Source organism: Dendrobates tinctorius, unplaced genomic scaffold (assembly GCF_039654945.1).
Source record: "Dendrobates tinctorius isolate UK_male_01 unplaced genomic scaffold, ASM3965494v1 ptg000174l, whole genome shotgun sequence".
Lineage (NCBI taxonomy): Eukaryota > Metazoa > Chordata > Amphibia > Anura > Dendrobatidae > Dendrobates > Dendrobates tinctorius.
This window is the reverse complement of record NW_027361841.1, coordinates 6,686,878-6,701,149: the sequence shown is the minus strand read 5'-3', so window position 1 is coordinate 6,701,149 and position 14,272 is coordinate 6,686,878.

Below are 14,272 nucleotides of genomic sequence, written 5' to 3'. Positions count from 1 at the left end.
CTTTCCTCCTCATAGGAGTTATGATTGCGCTATCGAGTAAGTGCCCGGTTGTAAACTTCCCAAGGGTCGGCTCTTCAATTTATCCGTACCTGAACATGATGCTATGCGATCTTATATTAAGGAGTCATTGGAGAAAGGTCATATCAGACCGTCCTCTTCACCTTTACGGGTTGGCTTTTTCTTTTTGGCCAAGAAAGATGGCTCATTGAGGCCATGTATTGACTATCGTCTCCTTAATAAAATCACTGTTAAATATCAATATTCATTACCCATGATTTCTGATTTATTCTCCAGAGTGAAAGGTGCTAGTTGGTTTACCAAGCTTGACCTTAGGGGGCGTATAATCTTATTCACATCAAGCAGGGTGATGAATGAAACACGGCGTTTAATACTCCCGAGGGGAATTTTGAGTACCTAGTGATGCCTTTTGAGCTCACTAATGCCCCTTTCATCTTCCAATCTTTCATGAACGATATTTTCTGGGATTTTGTGGACAAGTTTTTGATCGTTTATTTGGACGATATTTTGATTTTTTCCAATGATTGGGATTCTCATGTGGAACACGTTCGGACTGTATTCCGGATTTTGAGAAAAAATGCTCTGTATGTTAAGGGATCGAAATGTCTCTTTGGCGTACAAAAAAATTTGTTTTTGGGATTCATTTTGTCCCCGTCCACTATTGAAATGGACCCGGTCAAAGTCCAGGCCATTTATGATTGGGTTCAGCCCACTTCCTTGAAGGCTCTCCATACATTTTTGGGTTTTGCTTATTACTACTGTAAATTCTTAAGTAATTTTTCTGCTATTGTTAAAACACTGATGGATTTGACCAAAAAGGGCGCTGATGTGGTGAATTGGTCTCCAGAAGCAGTTTCAGCATTTCAGAAGCTTAAGCAGTGATTCACTTCTGCTCCTGTTCTACGGCAACCTGATGCTTCTCTCCCATTTCAAGTGGAGATAGATGCTTCTGAGATTGGTGCAGGAGCCATTTTGTCTCCAAGAGATCCAGTAACCTCTAAGATGAATCCTTGTGCCTTCTTTTCTCGAAAATTTTCCTCATCTGAATGTAATTATGATGTGGGGAATCGGGAATTATTGGCTATTAAATGGGCATTTGAAGAGTGGAGACATTGGTTGAAGAGGGCCAGACATCAAGTTGTGGTCTTCACCGACCACAAGAACTTGATCTGTCTCGAATCAGCCAAGCGATTGAATCCTAGACAGGCTAGGTGGGCCTTGTTTTTCACACATTTTAATTTTGTGGTCTCCTTTCTTCCTGGCACTAAGAATATTAAGGTGGATGGGAGTTTCTTTGTGGATTCTCTTGATGTGACTGAGCCTACTACCATTCTAAATGAGAGTGTGGTTCTTTCCGGTATTTCACCCGATTTGAGACTTGCCCTGGAGGAATTTCAGGAGGACAAACGATGCCCTGTGGGCAAATTGTATGTCCCCGACCAGTGGAGGTGAAGAGTAATGTTTGAAATTCATTGCTCCGCGTTAGCTGGACATCCTGGTATTTCATTAAGGATTGCTTCAAAGTGTGCCACACATCCACAAATTAATAAAATTAGCTTATACCCTGTTGACACGGCAAACTTTTATAATCTGATGTACCCCGCACATCTTACACATAACATAACATTATAAATTCATACACCAGTAAAACCATAACCATTACCATAAAACTATGCCTCTAGGAAAATATCTTCAGGGGTGTAGTTTCCAAAATGGGGTCTGTTATGATTAGGTAACCGAGGAGGATACCAGAATCTGACCCCCTTAGAGTAGCATTTCTTCTTCTGCAGTGTTGCTATCAGTGTGTCAAGAGTGGGAGAAGAGGGTTGCATTGACAATAAAACACAATGGACAGCACTTTGAACACATTTTATAAGTGGTCATAAACTTGTAAATAACTCATGAAAGAATAAAGTTATGTTAAAACCAAGCACACCATTGTTTTTCTTGTGAAATTCTCAATAACTTTGATATGTCACATGTCCCTCTTATTGAAAAAAATAATTTGGATCCAAAATGGCCAACTTCAAAATGGCCACCATGGTCACCACCCATCTTGGGAAGTTCCTCCCCTCCCATATACTAATGTGCCACAACCGTTAAGTTGATATCAGCAACCATTCCCATTTTATTTAGGTGTAGCCATATAAATGGCGCACCCTATAGAGAATATCAGTAATCCAGTATTGCCGAAGCTTTGGTTTTCGGATTATGCCCATGTGCAGCACAATTCCCCAAAATGTCATCATCCCTGCTGCATTTACAGGGGTCCATCTGGCATAAGATGACGTGGGATTTTGGGTGAAAAATTGATGGGCATACAGGTTTGTCTGGGCTACCAAAATGTTTATTAGTTCCTCACTGAAAAAGAATTTGAAGAAGTCAATTTCATTGAGGCCAGTGGTTTCAAACTGGATTCCTGAGCTGCTGATGAAATCCAGAATGACAGACTGATAATGCAATCCATATGGGATCGATTGCTGCAGGAGTTGCCTGGATCCTAGGGCACCTTGCTGAGGGTCCTTCCTCACTAGTTGAGGAAGAGGAGGAATAGAAGAATGTGGGATCTGCCTCACTGCCTGACTCTGTGCCAGAGGCAAGGAAGACGTAAGCCTCCTCTGGTGAATAACGTCTTGATGAATGGGCCATTTTTTAACTTTTTTCCAGACCTCGGGGATGTTCCATGTATACTAGAGTATAATAAAACTAGGAAACAGAAAAGCGCAATAGGGTCTTATCTGGTGGACAATTGAATAGATATAGTAAAGGTCTACTCACCCTTTCCAGGAAAGGTATAAGCATATAAACCCGCTGTCAGCCTGCTGCACGCCCGAAGGTCCACTGCGTGACCTCCAATACGAATCCTTAAGGATAAAATGTTATTCTCGGGCTTACTGTGCGCTGCTTGACCAGGATAAAATCACCACAATGTGAGAAATTTAACCATTTAATTCCCAACGCGTTTCAAAGTGTGAACCACTTCTTCCTGTCATCCCCTGAGGAAGAAGTGGTTCACACTTTGAAACGCGTTGGGAATTAAATGGTTAAATTTCTCACATTGTGGTGATTTTATCCTGGTCAAGCAGCGCACAGTAAGCCCGAGAATAACATTTTATCCTTAAGGATTCGTGTATACTAGAGTATAAGTCGAGATTTTCAGCCCATTTTTTAATGCTGAAAGTGCCCCTCTTGGCTTATACCCGAGTCATAGATCAGGGGGTAGGAGGGGGAAGGGGAGCGCGGCTCTCAGATCATACTCACCCCTCCTGGTGTGGTCTCTGCAGTCCCTCCTTCTCAAATGGTCTCCAGTGCTGCAGCTCTTCCTGTGTTCAGCGGTCATGTGGTACAGCTCATTAACCCCTTAATGACCAGAACTTTTTTCGATTTTTCGTTTTTGTTTTCCGCTCCCCTTCTTTCCAGAGCCATAACTTTTTTAATTTTCCATCAATATGGTCGTGTGAGGGCTTATTCTTTGCAGAACAAGTTGTACTTTTGAAGGACATCATTGTTTTTAACATGACGTGTACTCGAAAATGGGAAAAAAATTCCAAGTGCGGTGAAATTGCAAAAAAAATGTAATCCCACACTTGTTTTTTGCATGGCTTTTTTGCTAGATTCACTAAATGCTAAAACTGACCTACAATTTTAATTCTCCAGGTCATTACAAGTTCATAGACACCAAACATGTCTATGTTCTCTTTTATCTAAGTTGTGAAAGAAAATTCCAAAGTTTGTTAAAAAAAAGGCCAATTTTCTGAGACCCGTAGCGCCTCCATTTTTCATGATCTAGGGTCAGATGAGGGCTTATTTTTTGCATGCTGGGCTGACATTTTTAATGATACCACTTTTGTGCAAATAAGATCTTTTGATCACCCGTTATTGCATTTTAATGCAATGCCACGGCGACCAAAAAAATGTAATTCTGGCATTTTGAGAATCTTTTTTTTGCTACGCCGTTTAGAAATCAGGTTAATCATTTCTTTTTTGGATAGATTGGGCGATTCTGAACACAGCAATACCAAATATGTGCATGTGTGATTTTTTTTATTGTTTTATTTTGATTGGGGCGAAAGGGGGGTGATTTGAATTTTTAGTTTTTTTTTTGTTTTTTTATTTTTTAGACTTTTTTTTTACTTTTGGCATGCTTCAATAGCCTCCATAGGAGGCTAGAAGCATGTCATACTTGATCGGCTCTGCTACATACAGTGGGGCAAAAAAGTATTTAGTCAGTCAGCAATAGTGCAAGTTCCACCACTTAAAAAGATGAGAGGCGTCTGTAATTTACATCATAGGTAGACCTCAACTATGGGAGACAAACTGAGAAAAAAAAATCCAGAAAATCACATTGTCTGTTTTTTTTTTCATTTTATTTGCATATTATGGTGGAAAATAAGTATTTGGTCAGAAACAAAATTTCATCTCAATACTTTGTGATACATCTTTTGTTGGCAATGACAGAGGTCCAACGTTTTCTGTAAGTCTTCACAAGGTTGCCACACACTGTTGTTGGTATGTTGGCCAATTCCTCCATGCAGATCTCCTCTAGAGCAGTGATGTTTTTGGCTTTTCGCTTGGCAACACGGACTTTCAACTCCCTCCAAAGGTTTTCTATAGGGTTGAGATCTGGAGACTGGCTAGGCCACTCCAGGACCTTGAAATGCTTCTTACGAAGCCACTCCTTCGTTGCCCTGGTGGTGTGCTTTGGATCATTGTCATGTTGAAAGACCCAGCCACGTTTCATCTTCAATGCCCTTGCTGATGGAAGGAGGTTTGCACTCAAAATCTCACGATACATGGCCCCATTCATTCTTTCATGTACCCGGATCAGTCGTCCTGGCCCCTTTGCAGAGAAACAGCCCCAAAGCATGATGTTTCCACCACCATGCTTTACAGTAGGTATGGTGTTTGATGGATGCAACTCAGTATTCTTTTTCCTCCAAACACGACAAGTTGTGTTTCTAACAAACAGTTCCAGTTTGGTTTCATCAGACCATAGGACATTCTCCCAAAACTCCTCTGGATCATCCAAATGCTCTCTAGCAAACTTCAGACGGGCCCGGACATGTACAGGCTTAAGCAGTGGGACACGTCTGGCACTGCAGGATCTGAGTCCATGGTGGCGTAGTGTGTTACTTATGGTAGGCCTTGTTACATTGGTCCCAGCTCTCTGCAGTTCATTCACTAGGTCCCCCCGTGTGGTTCTGGGATTTTTGCTCACCGTTCTTGTGATCATTCTGACCCCACGGGGTGGGATTTTGCATGGAGCACCAGATCGAGGGAGATTATCAGTGGTCTTGTATGTCTTCCATTTTCTTATTATTGCTCCCACAGTTGATTTCTTCACTCCAAGCTGGTTGGCTATTGCAGATTCAGTCTTCCCAGCCTGGTGCAGGGCTACAATTTTGTTTCTGGTGTCCTTTGACAGCTCTTTGGTCTTCACCATAGTGGAGTTTGGAGTCAGACTGTTTGAGGGTGTGAACAGGTGTCTTTTTATACTGATAACAAGTTTAAACAGGTGCCATTACTACAGGTAATGAGTGGAGGAAAGAGGAGACTCTTAAAGAAGAAGTTACAGGTCTGTGAGAGCCAGAAATCTTGATTGCTTGTTTCTGACCAAATACTTATTTTCCACCATAATATGCAAATAAAATGAAAAAAAAACAGACAATGTGATTTTCTGGATTTTTTTTTCTCAGTTTGTCTCCCATAGTTGAGGTCTACCTATGATGTAAATTACAGACGCCTCTCATCTTTTTAAGTGGTGGAACTTGCACTATTGCTGACTGACTAAATACTTTTTTGACCCACTGTATAGGCAATGAGCAGATCGCCCATATGTAGCAGATTTACTGCATTGCTACAAGCGCCGACCACCGGGCGGTGCTCATAGCAATGTGCCTGCAACAACCATAGAGGTCTTTATGAGACCTCTGGTTGTCAAGGCAAGGCGTCGCCGACCCCCAATCATGGGATGGTGGTTGCGATGCGCTCACTTCCGGCCGGCAGCCAGAAGCTGTTGTTAAATGCCTGCTGTCAGCGTTTGGCAGCGGGATTTAACTAGTTAATAGGCACGAGCGGATCACATGTTTATAACAGCTGACATGTCACGGCTTTGAGGTGGGCTCACCGCCCGGAGCCCACCTCAAAGCAGGGGACTCTGATCGCTGATGTACTATCCCATCAGTGGTTAGAAAGGGGTTAAAGTAATGAATATGTACATATTCATTACTTTAATGAGTGGTACCATGTGACCGTTGAACACTGGAAGGAGCTGCCAGCATCAGAGAAGCAGGGACTGCAGAGATGCGCCAGGAGGGGGTGAGTATGATGGGGGGGAGGATGGGGGAGCATATGCGATATTCACTTGTCCCCATTCCACTGCCAAATGATGCTTTGTCCTCCACTTCCCCTTTCTGTGACATTCAGGTTAGAGGGTGTGATGATGTAATTAGTGCGTGCCCTCTGCCTGAACAGTCACTGCAGAGAGCTGGAAGGCAGAGCGGCACGTGGCGGTGGAACAGGGATAGGTTAATATCACAGGTGCCAGGGCCCTGAGCCAGCGGTAACACTGGCACCTGGTGCCCATAGCATGCCCTTTTCCCCACCTGCTCAGGACACTGGCACCTGGCTCCCAGTGAGGAGAGGTGAGTATGTCTTTTTTTTTTATTTGCAGCAGCATATGGGGCATATTCTATGCAGCATCTTATGGGGCCATAACCTTTATGGAGCAGCATATGGGGCATATTATTCTATGGAGCATCTTATGGGGCCATTATTAACTTTTGTGCAGCATTATATGGGGCGTATTTTGTATGGAGCATCTTAAGGGGCCTATCATGAACTTTATGGAGCATTATATGGAGCTCCTGATTCAAATATGGATATTCAAAAACTTTTAACCTACTGATGTCTCAATTAATTTTACTTTTATTGGTATCTATTTTTATTTTTGAAATTTACCAGTAGTTGCTGCCTTTTCCATCCTAGACTTATGCTCAAGTCAATAAGCTTTCCCAGTTTTTGTGGCAAAATTAGGGGCCTCGACTTATACTCGGGTCGGCTTATACTCGAGTACATACGGTAAGTGGTGCTTTTACACGTGTAATGTGTGGAGCTTCTGTATAGTGTACTATTTATTATAAAAAAAGAGAAAAAAGTGGAGAGAAAAAATGTAGAAGAAACAAGAAAAAAATGAAAAGAAAAATCAGATGTAAAAAAATAAGTTTGTATAAAAAAATACAGACGTTCAATACAATAATGTCCTCCCTATAAATTTACCTGACACAAATAATTCCATTTTTACAAAAGAAAAACAAACATCACCAACAATGTGACGTACGCTCCCCTAGTGCACTCACTAAAAATTTCCTTGAAGCAACCAATTATTTTTTTTTTTAAAAGAAAAATGAATGTTACCAACAATGTGACGCACCTTCTACTAATGCACTAGAAATTACCTGGCGATAGCAGTTTTTTATGCAAAAAAAGATGCTACCTCCCTATCTATAAAACTACTCAATACGTTTTTTTCTCCTAAAACAAGATTGGACGTCGCCAAACACTGATGCCGGCTATACTAACACGCACCCTATAAAAGTACTCTGTATGATTTTTTTTTCTCTAAAAGAAGATCGATCGTTACTAACACTGTGGTGCCGGCTATGCTACCTCTAAAACTATGCTTTACTAACTACTATTATTTTTTTCTAAAAAAAACAGTCGGTCATCACTAATACTGTGACCCCAGCTAAGCTACCTTGCTACCTCTTAAACTATGTTCTTCTAACTATTATTTTTTTTTTCTAAAAACATCAGACGTTGCTTAGACTGTGATGTCCACTATGCTAACTAGCTAAAAAATAAGAAGTCCCATAGCGCAGTCTCTGATCAACAGCCATACTGATCAGAGCGCTGCGGATACAGGAAGAGCACAAATAATCTATGCATGACGGCACTCTCACAGTTAGCAGACCAATCAAAAAAGGTTCAGGGATCTATAGCTGCTCTGTTTCATGGCTTATGCATTAGAGGGTTTTGCACTATTAGTATTCAAGTCCACAAATAAAAATATGACCACAACAGTAAAAAAATAAATTACCGTAAGTGTTAAAAATATAGCAAAAAAATGTTTATTTAATTTACAAAGACACAAATCTAGTTTGTGTTTTCTCTAAACATTTCCTATATTATTTCTCTTCATACAGCTATTTAGAGAACATGACTAAATTAAAGAGGTGAAATGAGTCTAATAATAATAATCATGTAAGACTGAGATATGATAAACAATAAGTCAATTTATAATCTCTAGAAGATATAAATAAGTTTGAATATAAACTTTTATTTAATGTACATTTTTCATATCATGCATAATATGTTTAGGATAGGATTTATAAAAAGCAATGAAATTTCATTGCATTAAAATTTAATTTCCTTGTTTATCTAAAATATGACATTTATATTATGCAAAGATATCATGTGTGTTAAGTTAATCACATTGTTTCTGCAGAACACTAGTAGCAAAGCCTGAGCCAGTGCAGAGCTTTCAGCAAATTTTTAAGCTGGGGATTTAATATTTTGCAGATGTAGCTACTTAAAATTTAAAGATAATAAATAAAACACTTGAGCTAAATTGATTAAAAGGTACTGAGAAAACAATCCTTTTTTTTCCTAGGGGCAATTACATCTTAAAAAGAAACATTCAATATGCCGCTATTGCTGATTTGGGAGAGTGAAACATGTTAATCAGTGACAGAACTTTATATTTTATCATTTGAGCAGACAATGCACTTTTTTTAGCTAGACTACTCTTTCTCGTATTTCCACAGGACAGGCAGTGCATGAACAGCTGTACAAATTATCCTTGTCCAAATATACACATTTTCTAAGGCACAAGATTAGCCAATGTCTCGAAAAATATGAGATAAAACCATGCTGAATATGTTCACAAATCAGAATGCTTCCTCAAAGCCATTTTGCACGTATTTTTGAATAGTAAAATGTTAATGTTTTATGCTAATTATATGTATGCTGCAAGTTTTTCTTTGTCATATTATCAAAACACATTTTTTTCATTTTCAACATTCTACTAGAATTTTTATATTTTCAAAGTATTAGCTAATAATTACATTAAAAGGGTTATCTAATAGACAAAGTACATTTTGATGAATAGATTTTGGAATAATAATAAGTGTGATAAAAAAAATGTTCCTGTGCTGAGATAATCTTATAAATGTGCCCCTGCGGTGTACTGTGTAATGGTTGGGTCTGACTGTACAGGAACATAGTCTGATTGTACCACATCTACTGGGCAGGGGAGGAAGAAAAAGAGCGGATACAGACATTACAGTATTGGATCACAGCTGATTCTTTTTCTGAGCAAAACATTTCACTGCTTGTTTTTAATCATTTTTTTAGCTCAAAGAAAGAATTAGCTGCAATCTCATGCTCTAATGTCGGCAAACTGTCAGAAATAAATAATCATATGCACTTAATACACCTAGTCTATTGGTGTAGGGACATGAATAATAAATAACAAATGAGGAAAACCTGACAATCTGTCAAAAAGGGAGAATGATATACACATAATACACCTGGTTAGTTGGTGTTTGAACATAAATAGTGACTGACAGGTTATGAACGCCTACCTATGTGGATGGCTTCCCCCTATGTTGATGGCGTGAGAAGTATCTTTTGCTTGCTGACAGTCTGTTCGGTATAGCAGACGGCAAGTGGTGTGACTAATTCGCTTCAGATCTGTGCTGTGAACAGTGTCAGAAGCATTCCGGCAGATTACAGTTGCTGAAACACTGTTTGTCATTTACCATTTATGTCCATACACCAAATAACCAGGTGTATTTAGTGTATATAAATCTCCCTTTTTTGACAGATTGACAGAGGTTCATCATTTGTTACAGAGGGTACGGAAAGTATTCAGACCTCTTTAAACTTTTCTCTCTTTGTTTCATTGCAGCCATTTGGTAAATTCAAAAAAGTTCATTTTTTTCTCATCATGTACACTCTGCACCCCATCTTGACTGAAAAAAAGCAATGCAAACATTTTTGAAAATTTATTAAAAAAGAAAAGCTGAAATATCACATGACCATAAGTATTCAGACCCTTTGCTCTGAACTCATATTTAAGTCACATGCTGTCCATTTCCTTGAGATCCTCCTTGAGATGGTTCTACTCCTTCATTTGAGTCCAGCTGTATTTAATTAAAACGGATAGGTCTTGACTTGCAAAGGCACACACCTGTCTATATAAGACATAACAGCTCCTCACAGTGCATGTCAGACCAAATGAGAATCATGAGGTCAAAGAAACTGGCCCAGAAGCTCAGAGACAAAATTTTGGCAAGGCACAGATCTGGCCAAGGTTACAAAAGAATTTATGCAGTACTCAAGGTTCCAAAGAGCAGTGGCCTCCATAATCCTTAACTGGAAGAAGTTTGGGACCACCAGAAGTCTTCCTAGACCTGGTCATCCAGCCAAACTGAGCAATCATGGGAGAAGAGCCTTGGTGAGAGAGGTAAAGAAGAACCCCAAGATCACTGTGGCTGAGCTCCAGAGATGCAGTACGGAGATGGGAGAAAGTTCCACAAAGTCAACTATCACTGCAGCCCTCCACAGTCGGGCTTTTATGGCAGAGTGGCCAGACGGAAGCCTCTCCTCAGTGCAAGACATATAAAAGCCCACATAGAGTTTGCTAAAAAAAAACATGAAGGACTCCCAGAGTATGAGAAATAAGATTCTCTGGTCTGATGAGATGAAAATAGAAGTTTTTGGTGAAAATTCTAAGAGGTATATCTGGAGAAAACCAGGTACTGCTCATCACCTGCACAATACAATACCAACAGTGAAACATGGTGGTGGCAGCATCATGCTATGGGGATGTTTTTCAGCTGCATGGACAGGACGACTGGTTGCAATTGAAAGAAACATGAGAATGTGGCCAAGTACAGAGATATCCTGGATGAAAACCTCTTCCAGAATGCTCTGGACCTCAGACTTGGCCGAAGGTTCACCTTTCAACAAAACAATGAGCCTAAGCACACATCTAAAATAACAAAGGAGTGGCTTCAGAACAACTCTGTGACCATTCTTGACTGGCCCAGCCAGAATCCTGACCTAAACTCAATTGAGCGTCTCTGGAGAGACTTGAAATTGGCTGTCCACCAATTTTCACCATCCAACCTGATGGAACTGGAGAGGATCTGCAAGGAAGAATGGTTACACTAACCGACGCAAAATACGGTCCGTAGTTTACATGCGTAATACGGATGAATGACCCTTAAATAGTGCTCCGTATGTCATCCATAAGTAAGGTGTGGTCGCGTATTTTGCGCATGTCAGCATCCGTATGTAATCCATATGTAATCCATATGGAATCCTAACTGCGAGATTTTCTTGCAGGCTTGCAAAATGGACATTTAACAGTTTTGAGGCCTGCAAACTATTTAAATCATTAGCCTGCACCCTATTTATTGCCTCAGGAACAGGTGGCAGCCTCCATTCTGTCCATTTGTGACCTTGCCTTCACTAGGTGTGTTGGTGTTGTATGTGCAACATGGCAGACAGTCTGAGTTTCAACACAACTGAGCAGGTTTTCTTCAACTGGCTTTGGTCACGCCAATTTGGTCAACCATACCAAGTGATAGTGGATCCGCGGAGGAGGAGATGCATGTGGGTCCATCCACTTTTGAGGCAACGACTCACAAGAGGTCATTTTCACCGCCTATATTCTTCCCTGCGGGAGCATCCTGCAAAATTCTACCAATACTGTTGCATGAGCCTTGCAACATTTGATCGACTCTTGGAGACAGTGTGCTCTGGGATAACCTTTCAGGACACAAGGATGCGCAAAGCTATATCTGCAGAGGAGCGACTTCTACTCACATTATGGTATGTACTACACAACCACATTCTCTATGTTCATGATGTGTTGCCCAAAGTATGTATTTATTGCTTCATGGACTAATTTTAATGCCCTCATCTTATTCCAGATATGTTGAAACTTACAGACCAGAATGTTATATGTAATATGTACTGAATATCACTTAGTCTTTGTGCGACCAAATATGTGTGTGTTAATAGATCTGAAATCCTTACAAGTTTGGTATGTATGTACCTGTTTTTTGGTTAATTTGTGCATTCTAAAATGTTAATTTTCTGTTGTTCATCAGCTTCCTGTCCACTGGCCTGTCTTATGCTGCCCTCCACCATGAGTTTCTGATTGGAAGATTTACCATTTCTGGCATAGTCAGGTCGACATGTAGTGAAATATGGTCAAGACTACATCAACTCGTCATGCCCGAGCCCAGGATGGAAGACTGGTTGAGGATATCAAGGGACTTTGAGGAGGAATGCCACTTTCCTAATTGTATTGGGGCCCTTGATGGCAAACATATCCGGGTGCGCAAGCCGCCGAACTCTGGCTCCCAATGCTTCAATTATAAACAATACTTTTCTGCTGCATTGTTGGCTCTGGTCGACCCTCAATATAAGTTTATAATTGTTGACATTGGGGCCTATGGAAGGATGGGAGACTCTCGAGTCTTCAATACTTCCATTATGGCTCGGCGGCTACGCACCAACCAGTTGGATCTACCCCCATCACGCCAGCTACAAGGATCCACTCAAGAATCTGTCCCTTATGTCCTTGTGGCAGATGAGGCGTTTCAGTTAACGCGCAATGTCATGAGGCCATATCCCCGGCGCAACCTTGACCACCGGCGCAGAAATTTTAACTTGCGCCTATCACGTGCTCGGCGACTGGTGGAGTGTTCCTTTGGCATTCTTTGTGCCAAATGGCAGGTACTCCAGTCTGCCATTCAGCTGACTGAACAAAATGTTAATGAAGTAGTTAAAGCCTGTGTGGTTCTTCATAACTTCACCAGGATACATGATTGTTCCTCCTCTGCTGGTTTTGTGCGTGGGTTGGACAATGTGCATAGGGCGAGACCACCTATCAACCCTCAACGTAGACTGCTCTCTGGCCTCAAAGTGCGTGATATTTTCAAAAATTACTTTATGTCACCTGAGCGTGAAACTTCTTGGCAAGAGCATGCTGTGTCTATGTTATAATTTTTTGGATTATGTGTGTCTAAATATAAAAATTTCTACCCCTTCTGATTCTATGAGTGTTTAATTGCATTAGTAAGCGTGTGTTAGTATACTGACACTGTTTTTTAGAATTGAGACAGAGACGTAAAATGTAGTAGACAAATGTTTACTTTTGCCTTTTTTTGTGTTTTTTTTAAAGCAAAACATATTATTGCCATATGAGAACTTTGGCAATGGGCCAAATTGGCCTATTTGCAGTTGTGAACATTTTTTCCAAAGAACATTTTCACACATAGAAAAAAAATAACAAAAACATTATGCAATACCAAAATGGCAAAATTATAAATTTTGGTAAGTTGGGGAAGGAGAAGGCAGAAGACCACCCTGTGGTTGCTGCTGGCTACTTTGCCCAACATCGCCCTGTGTGGGGGCATACTGCTGCCCATGATGTGGGTAGTGTACTGCCTCCTGGGATTGTTGTGGGTACTGGCCAGAGTAATAATGAAGAGGGGCATCTTGTTGGGTCTGGTAGGCCCATGTCTCATACCCACCAATATATCCATGTCGTCCCCAACCAGGTTGGGACCAGCCTCCAACACTGGGTGGGAACAAGTGGCCATATTGGTGAGGTTGGCTAGAGCTAGACATATGTGGCTGCTGTTGGGAAGGTTGGGTAGGGGGAGGAAGGGGGTGAGGTGTAGGCTCACGTATTTGAGGATCCTCAGAGCCTGCTTTAGCAAGCATGTGTGTGGGGGGTCTAAGGCGCATTAGATTTCTGGGTGAAAGCTGCCACCTCTCCAGATATTCAAATAATTCATATGGGGTATTGGGGTGTGTGCAAGCATCAAGCAGGATCTGAAAACATCCTCGAATACGGAGCCTCACCTCACGGGAAAGGGCACGAAGATAAAGGACCAGGCTGGGCGAGTATGCCTCCTCGCCATCATCATTATTGACTCTAGCCAAATAGTTGAGGACCCCAGTGTCCACATTTGTTCGTGTATCTTGGGCAGGGATCTGGCGCCTTCTTCTTCCTCGCCGGGATGGTCCAGCATTCTGTGGGGAGCCCCGGATCTGGGCAGTTGGGCTGCTGCTCATGTTGCCCTGCTCCTCCTGTATGGCTGATGCTGCAGCAGCAGACGGTCCTGGTTGTGGATGTGGTCCTGGTGGTGGGGTTTGTGGCGCAGGCACT